General features: G+C 31.8%; 1 pseudogene; it reads left to right on the forward strand.

Annotated features, from left to right (window-relative positions):
* The first annotated feature begins 1383 nt into the window (after positions 1 to 1383).
* LOC116871544 lies at positions 1384 to 1555 on the forward strand (annotated as a pseudogene).
* Positions 1556 to 8285: the final 6730 nt, after the last annotated feature.

Raw genomic sequence — 8285 nt, forward strand, 5'->3', positions numbered from 1 at the left:
ATAAAACTGAGTAGAAACAACTTTGCTTTTTATTATTATCATACATTAGGGTTTCTAAATAGTGTCAATGATAAAGCATTGGTTATTTGGATCCTCCACACACACATGTTTCATAATGCCACTGAAAAATGTGTTGATTAGGATTATATACTTCATAAAAATCCTCTTTAAGAATGAAGGTGGATACCTAGGCATTTTTATAGGTTCACCTTGTGTCATACAAACGTGTTGAACTCACTTATTGGTTCTAGTAGCTTTTCTTTTTGGTAAATTCTGTAGCATTTTTCATATAGAAAATTATCTTGTCTCCAAGTAAAATAGTTGTACTCCTTCCCCCAGTAGATCATAATACCTTTTATTTCATTGATCTGTTTTATAGTGGCTAAAACTTTCAGTAAAATATTGAGGAGAAATAGTAGATGGACATCCTTGCCTATTCCCTGCTTTTAGGTGGAAAATTACTAGTCCTTTACCATTAAATGTAATATTAGCTGTAGGTTTTTCATAGTTACCTTGTATCAGTTTGTAGAAGTTTCCTTCTAATAACGACTCTAAAAAAAAAAAAAAAAAAAAAAAACCAAACTCCTAACAATACCAAACATTGGCAAGGATGTAGTGCTCGCACATTTCAATTTGTATACCCCCTTTGGAAAATTTTTTCTAGTCATCTAGTGATCTTGAAAACAACTTTTTAAAGATTTTATTTCTTATTTGTCAGTGAGAGAGAGATAGATAACAAGCAGGGGGAGCAGCAGGCAGAACGGGGAGGAAAAGCAGGCTCCTTGCTGAGCAGGGAGCCTGATGCAGGGCTTGATCCCAGGACCCCAGGATCATGACCTGAGCCAAAGGTAAACACTTAAGCAACTGAGCCACCCAGCACCCCTTGAAAACAATTTCTAAACCAAATTGTACACACATGTGTACCAAAAGATGCAAAAAACAATATTGGTAGCAATATTATTTGTCAACATTTTAAACTGGAAAATTAAAATATCATTCCATGATTTCCAATTAATTGGAATATATTTACTCAATGGAATAACATAGAAATTAAGATAGCATAGGTAGATCTACAGTCAACAGCATGCATAAGTATTATAAAAGTAGTGCTGAGTAACAGAAGCAAAATCTGAAGGATTACATACAATATAATTAATTTATATAAATTTAAAACATAAGCAAAAGCACTCTGAGTTAATCTGTTAGAAATCATAATAGTAGTTGACTTTGAGTATGCAGGCAGCTTTTGGTGTAACTGTGGGTATGCTGATTCTCTGCATATGTGTTATACTGAGTTGAAAAAAATTAGAAAATTTGTCCAAATAGAAATATGCTATAATAAATTTGGACCACTTTTTGCCTCATTGCATCTGAGAGAGCAAGATGGGTCACCAGAAGCTCTACTAGAGCCATCTGAGGAAATCTGGCCAGGGTTCTCATGGTTGCCATATCTGCTCAAACCGGCACAGTCTGGCCCAGAAAAATGTGCTTCAGTATGTGTCTCCAGTGTTTCTGTCAGTATGGGAAAGATATAGGCATCATTAAGGTGGATTAGGTGAATTTCCTTGAATGCATCATCCAAGATATGTACCTCAACTGCAGATCCAATATACCTACCTTAATGTTAACTCATTGTACATAAAATTAAAATATTTCAATTATGAAAAATAAAATTTAGACCTTTAAACCAAATATCTATCCCTCCCTCCATCTTCCTGCAAATAGTTCAGCAACATTCACTGATTTCAAAAATACTAGGTAAAAGAAGGATCAAATGAATTTAGAGACAACAGGAAATAAGCTTTGTGTTTCAAATTAGATTTTTACATTTAAGGCAGGAACAATAACCTCAAAATGAAAGTCCTCCTTCTGTAAGGCAACAATATATTACTGATTAAAACCTGTCCTTACCACTTAAAAAAAAAAAAAAAGACTTCATGTTCAAGAGTCTCCTATTTTAAAGAACCAAGGACTTAGCTTTGAAGGACCCTGAGCTTAATATGTTTGCCATAGCAAAGAAATAGGAACAAGAACAGAGAAGAACTTTACCTCCTTGTCCCTGGACTCTTGTTAAAGATTACCTATAACGTATGCCTTTCTGATGGGGTTAAGCTCAATGAAACCCATAAAGAAATTCACTATATGAGAATGTTAAACTAGCCTTAATGCAGAAATGGTGACAAGAATCAGCATGTTGGTATAAGGCTTAAGTAACACTCCCCAACTAAGTGTCTTAGGACCAACCCAAAAAGAATTTTGGAGAAAATTTTAATTTGCATTTATCTGAATATTTGTCAAGAACTATCTGATAAAGAGCAAGTGAACCTGAATACTTGGTGCTTGAAATAATCTAAATTACCTAGGTGGCTAGAAGGTTCATGGGTCTAAACACTTCTCATCAGATGCAATAAAGGGAGAAGCTTATGATGAATAACAAGATGAAGTAAAGTGTGTTTCTGAAAACACTTGCAGATGAATAGACCAAGTAAGTCCCTACTACCTATTCCCCACCAAAATCTGGATGCTACATAAGACACGATGTCACCTGGGATTTAGAAGTCATGGGGAAATAATATGTAGAAGACAGATATAACCCTATATTTAATAGGCTAAAACCACATTTGAATGAACATTTATTCAATTCATTGACAATACCTCAAGTGATTAAATTATGTTATGGAAGCCAGAAGATAGAACATGAGATGATATTTTAAGTTTGTTTTTTAGAAAAATAAATTTGGAACTTTATACACATCAGTTTCAATTGTGAAATTTTATCTAATAGTTAAATAATGACTATTGTTAAATATCTTCTACTTAGTGGACTCCTATAGCCAGAAAAGCACAAAGGCCCAATGATTAATAGAATCCAATGATTTTTAAAAAAGAACTAAGGCTAGATTATTACCCTACCATGACCCATTCATTTCACAAAGATGTTACCAGAGGTGCTCTCTACTTTCCAAATTTTAGAGTCACTTAAGCCTTTTGACTAGTTTACAACCCAAATAGTGTTTTTGTTCCCCTGAGTTTTAGTCAACTGCTCATTGTATGATCTTGGTCATAAAATGACTTTGATTTTTAAATTTTCTTTTTTTTTAAAACTTAACAATTGTCCTTATTTTTTTAAAAGATTTTATTTATTTACTTGACAGAGATCACAAGGAAGCAGAGAGGCAGGCAGAGAGAGAGGTAGGGAAGCCGGTTCTCCGCTGAGCAGGGAGCCTGATGTGGGGCTCAATGCCAGGACCCTGGGATTATGACCTGAGCCGAAGGCAGAGCCCAGGAGCCACTGATTTTTAAATTTTCTATTCAAATTTGTCATTGACATTTAGCTTACCTGAGCACTGAATTTTAGAAAAGTATCTCATGTTCAAGTCTATTCTAACCGTCCAAGATATGTCCTAACAGTTCCACCATTTATTTATTTATTTTTTTAATTGCCTGAGAAAAGGGAAAGGAGAAAGCTTTCATATCAAAGCATCTACCGCCCATGTCAAGCTAACAAATATTTTCAGGTACTACTATGCTCCATAGTTTATTGATATCTGCTTATAATGTAGATAAAAATAAGGTGAATATAATACTTTGGTACTTAATAGGTAACATGTACCTGTGGCCACTTGATGGTTTGCTAAATTTAAGGCAAGTCTTAGAAAATCATAGTATTTTGAATTACTTACCATCTTTATATGATAAAGAGGATTACACATTTGGATTTCCGATTGATTTTAGTTATATCATCACCTGACAAATAAATGATCAGTATGAAGACACAAGTAGTACCTAGTTGATTACAGTAAATAAATATAATCAAGTTTGATGTACTTGCAGATACCTGATGAAACAAAGTATTTTGTATCAAACTGTTGTATATTCACCTGGTGTAATATAATGAAAATTAATAATGTGGGAATAATAACCAATTGGAATTTTAAAAGCTTCAAACGTGAATGTAAATTTCTAAGTAAACTCACAAGAAGGAAAAAATAGAATATAATTTCAATCTTTAAGTGCCAGTTTATTGATACTTAGTGACATCAAGTATAAAATGAATGTTTTTCTTTACATATCAGAAGCCAACAACACATGCTGAGGGCATTTGTAGCTTTTTATATCCACACCTTAATAAAGATAATAAATATATCCTGTAGTTAGAGTAGAAAAGGTCTTATTCAGATATATTTCTCTAGAAATACTTAAAAATTATTATAGGAAGAGAAACATGAGTGAAGCTGGTAGTGTGGAATCACTTAGGTTTATTTTCAGAATTTTCTGAATTTTTTTTCTTAAGTTTTATTTTTTTATTTGAGAGAAAGAGAGAGAGAGCGCATGAGAGGGGAGAAGGTCAGAGGAAGAAGCAGACTCCCTGCAGAGCCAGGAGCTTGATGTGGGACTCAGTCCTAGAACTCCAAGATCATGACCTGAGCCGAAGGCAGTAGCTTAACCAACTGAGCCACCCAGACATCCCTGAAGGGTTTTTTTTTTTTTCATTTCTAAATATTTATTTATTTATTTTTTATAAACATATAATATATTTTTATCCCCAGGGGTGAAGGTTTTTTTTTAATTAAGAAAAGAATAATTAATTTCCACAAGAATGATTTTTTTAAAATGGCTAGCCCATCACATAGAATGGAAAGTATACTGTAGAAATAATTAACTTAATATTATGGTAAATGAAACTGTAATTACTATGACAGAATAAAAGAATAATGATAGTGATAAATCTATGGGGGAAAAGGCTATAATAAAAAAGAAAAATATTTTTCAAGAGGAGAATAACAATATTGTTTATATACTATTAAATTGGATAGAAAGGTTAAAGTAGGTTAACTATTAAAGAATTTAACAAGGAATATGCAAATATAGAGTTGATTTACAAATGGCCTGATAAAGTTCTATCTTCATACTTGAGGATGTCTGGATGTCCACTTTTAACTATTGGTCAAGATAAGGGCATTGGGATCTATCTATGTTTTGGTGTTTAAGGTCCAAATAGTCCCTCCTGATCACTTTCCATACTAATGATTTGCTGCTGGCCTAACTGCTGTAAAGAACTTAGCTGTATCACCTGGCCAAGGGACCTATATTTTCTCGAGAGCTTCTACAGTTCTTTGTCTTAGTCCTCAGTGCTTGCCAGCTCTATTCCTCTTGCTACAACCATCCCTTTACTTTTAAATAAAAGCCTTTTGTGAGTATATGCTAGAAAGTCCAGTGATTATTTTTGAATATCTAAAGAAATCTTTGCAGCATACTAGAACAACAATAAATGAATCAGAAGGAAGATAAAATAACAACAAAATAATCACTCAAAAAGAAGGCAATATGGAAAGAGTAAAAATCAGAAAAAGGGTGAAAGAATGCAGATAGCAGATGCTAGAAATTCCTCCAAATATCTGAGTAATCACTGTAAATGCAAATATGTGGAAACACAATTAAGTACACTTTGGATTCTTGTTTTGCCCTTATCTCTTTTTAAGTGTTACCTAAAAACTTTTCCAAATGCTTAAATTTCATTTGAAACAGATATTTTAGAATGAAAATATTTTGTCTCCAAAATAAAATAACATTTATTTACAATATATTTTTCTTACGGTTAATGCTGGAATGTTGGCCTAAAAAAGGGAGAGTCAACATGTTGCCTCAACCCACAGCTTCACCATCTATGATTATAGCTGCTGAAAAAGATGAATTTGACATTTCAGTGAGTATTCTGACTCATGAACCAGGAAACTAGTCCAAATAAACTGGGTCAGCTGTAACTAAGAAAGGAAAATATGACAAAGACCATCTTTCTCTCAGTTTATGGTAATCATTTGACTCATTGTTGTTTATATCACAGACATTTTAAATAGTATTATATTTCAGTTAAAATGTGGCATCATTTTGAAACCAATCACTCTGAGTTTAAAGGGAAAAATACTTGAATCTTTTAAAGGTAAACATGATGATCTCTCTTAGACCTGAAAGTCATTTGAAAAAGTCATGGAGTCTCTTGCTGGGTAAACTTTGTATTTCATTGCTTGGATAAGGTACCTGATGACTGAGAAATTGAAAAGGCCTTGTGTAGTCGACATTGGTGAATGTCTGCCAGATAAAAAGTTAGTTTAAAAAAAAAAAAAAGTCATGTCAACTCACTTTTAAATTATAGAGTAACTCGGGAGACAAACCATAAGTGACTCTTAATCTCACAAAACAAACTGAGGGTTGATGGGGGAAGAGGGGTTGGGAGAAGGGGGGTGGGGTTATGGACATTGGGGAGGGTATGTGCTATGGTGAGTGCTGTGAAATGTGTAAACCTGGCGATTCACAGACCTGTACCCCTGGGGATAAAAATATATTATATGTTTAAAAAAATAAATAAAATAAAATTTATTATTAAAAAAAATTATAGAGTAACTCTTCAAATTAATGATTTAGCTGAAAACATGAGACAGAGTTAACATCTTTGTCTTCAGGATGGACTTTTGACTTGCATTAATATACAGATGTGGCTATAATTATTTACCTATATTTGTGCAAAATAAGTACAAACTATTATAGAAAATAACTTATGAAAATGCTTGGTCAAAAATACAAGTAGTATTGAAATATGCAAAGTGTGAAATAACCCTTTGGTCATTTTTTATCCTCGAACAATTGTATTGACGGTTACACTGTTGATGCAAAGACAATAGTGAATGACACTCCTGGTTTCTTATCAAGGTATACACATCAAGCTATAACAATAGTCATCTTTCTTCATCATTATACAAAATTTTTTAAAAAGATGTCAGTTACAAGGAAGTATTACAATTGCAGAAACTTGTAGTGCCTTTCCAACTCTTCAAGTTTTTCTGATGAGATAGATGGAGATATTAATGATTATAATTTCTTTAAATATGAAAAATAAAATGTGTCAATATTGGGAAGATCTGCATAATTCATTTAACAAATATGATACAAAATAATACATAGGTAAAATATCCATTCAAAGTAGGCTAATGAATTTTATAAAACTGAAGTATTAAAGATTTGTTGATATGGATTCACGTTCTACATTATACTTTCTTTAAGAAGCTACCACTTTTCAAGTTGGAATGTAGTAAGAAGAAAAGCTATGATTATCTGAAAAAAAAAGCTATTAAAATACTTCTAATTTTTTCCCAAATCATTTTTGTATAAGGCCAACTTTTCTTTATATTCTTCAAGCAGAAAAACTTATTGCAAGAGATTGAATACAGGAGTAGAAATGAGAATCCAGCTCTTTTCCATTAAGGTGTAAAGTAATGGTATCTTTTTCATTACTTGTTTTGGATAACATTATTTTCAATAAAATGCATTAATGTATAGTGGTGTCTTATTATAATAATTATTATTATGATTAAATAAATTGACAAGCAAGTATTTTGAAATATCTTAATTTTAATTTCTAATCAATTTTTTAAATTGTAAAGATGTCCCAAGATCAAAAAGATCGGTATATGAACTTATTCACCAAGTGTAATTTATAAGAATGTTCAAAAAAGGAATTTTTATTATTGTAACATCCTGTAAACAACTAAGTATATTTTAAATAATAAATGGGTAAAGGAATTGTGTTGTATTAACTTATAGTATTTATTTACCATATAACAATTTTGAGCAAAATTTAAATTTAAAAACTTGTGTTCACAATGCAAACCCTCAAACATGAGCTTATATGAAATTTTAGCACTACCTGGTATAGGAAAAAGCTCTCTCTTTTTTTTCTTGCAAAGGCCTATTTATTTCTCTACTATGTTGGTTCTAGGTTATTCTCTGTCTCCAGAATAAGAATTCCTCCTTTAATTTTAAATATTTCTGATACTGATATTGATAAATTTTAGAGTACAAAGACTCTCAACTTATATGTTCTCAATTACTGTTGTCAAGATTTGATGCTGCTCTGCTATTACAAACTTAGGTATTAAGGAATTTCACATTCCCCACTGAGATTTGAACAGAGTGCTCTTTTCAACCACCTAATAGCTGAGAATGGCCTTTCTTCTTTTTCATTGCATTGGATGAGTAGAAATAACTATAATATTTTCAGGGACTTTAAAGGACTTTGAAGGATAGAAAGTTAAATAGATATGAAATATATAGATATATTCTCAGGTTTCATTCAAACATTCATATGTGTGTCTATTAATATATGAATATATAAAACATATATAATATATAATTTAATGTTATATATACATATAATACATAATATATAATGTGTGTGTGTGTTTGTATATGTATATATATATGTAAGTGAAACCTGAAAATCCCTCTCA

This window comes from Lontra canadensis, unplaced genomic scaffold, assembly GCF_010015895.1.
Source record: "Lontra canadensis isolate GAN:19392208 unplaced genomic scaffold, GSC_riverotter_1.0 scaffold26, whole genome shotgun sequence".
In the NCBI taxonomy this organism is placed as follows: Eukaryota; Metazoa; Chordata; class Mammalia; order Carnivora; family Mustelidae; genus Lontra; species Lontra canadensis.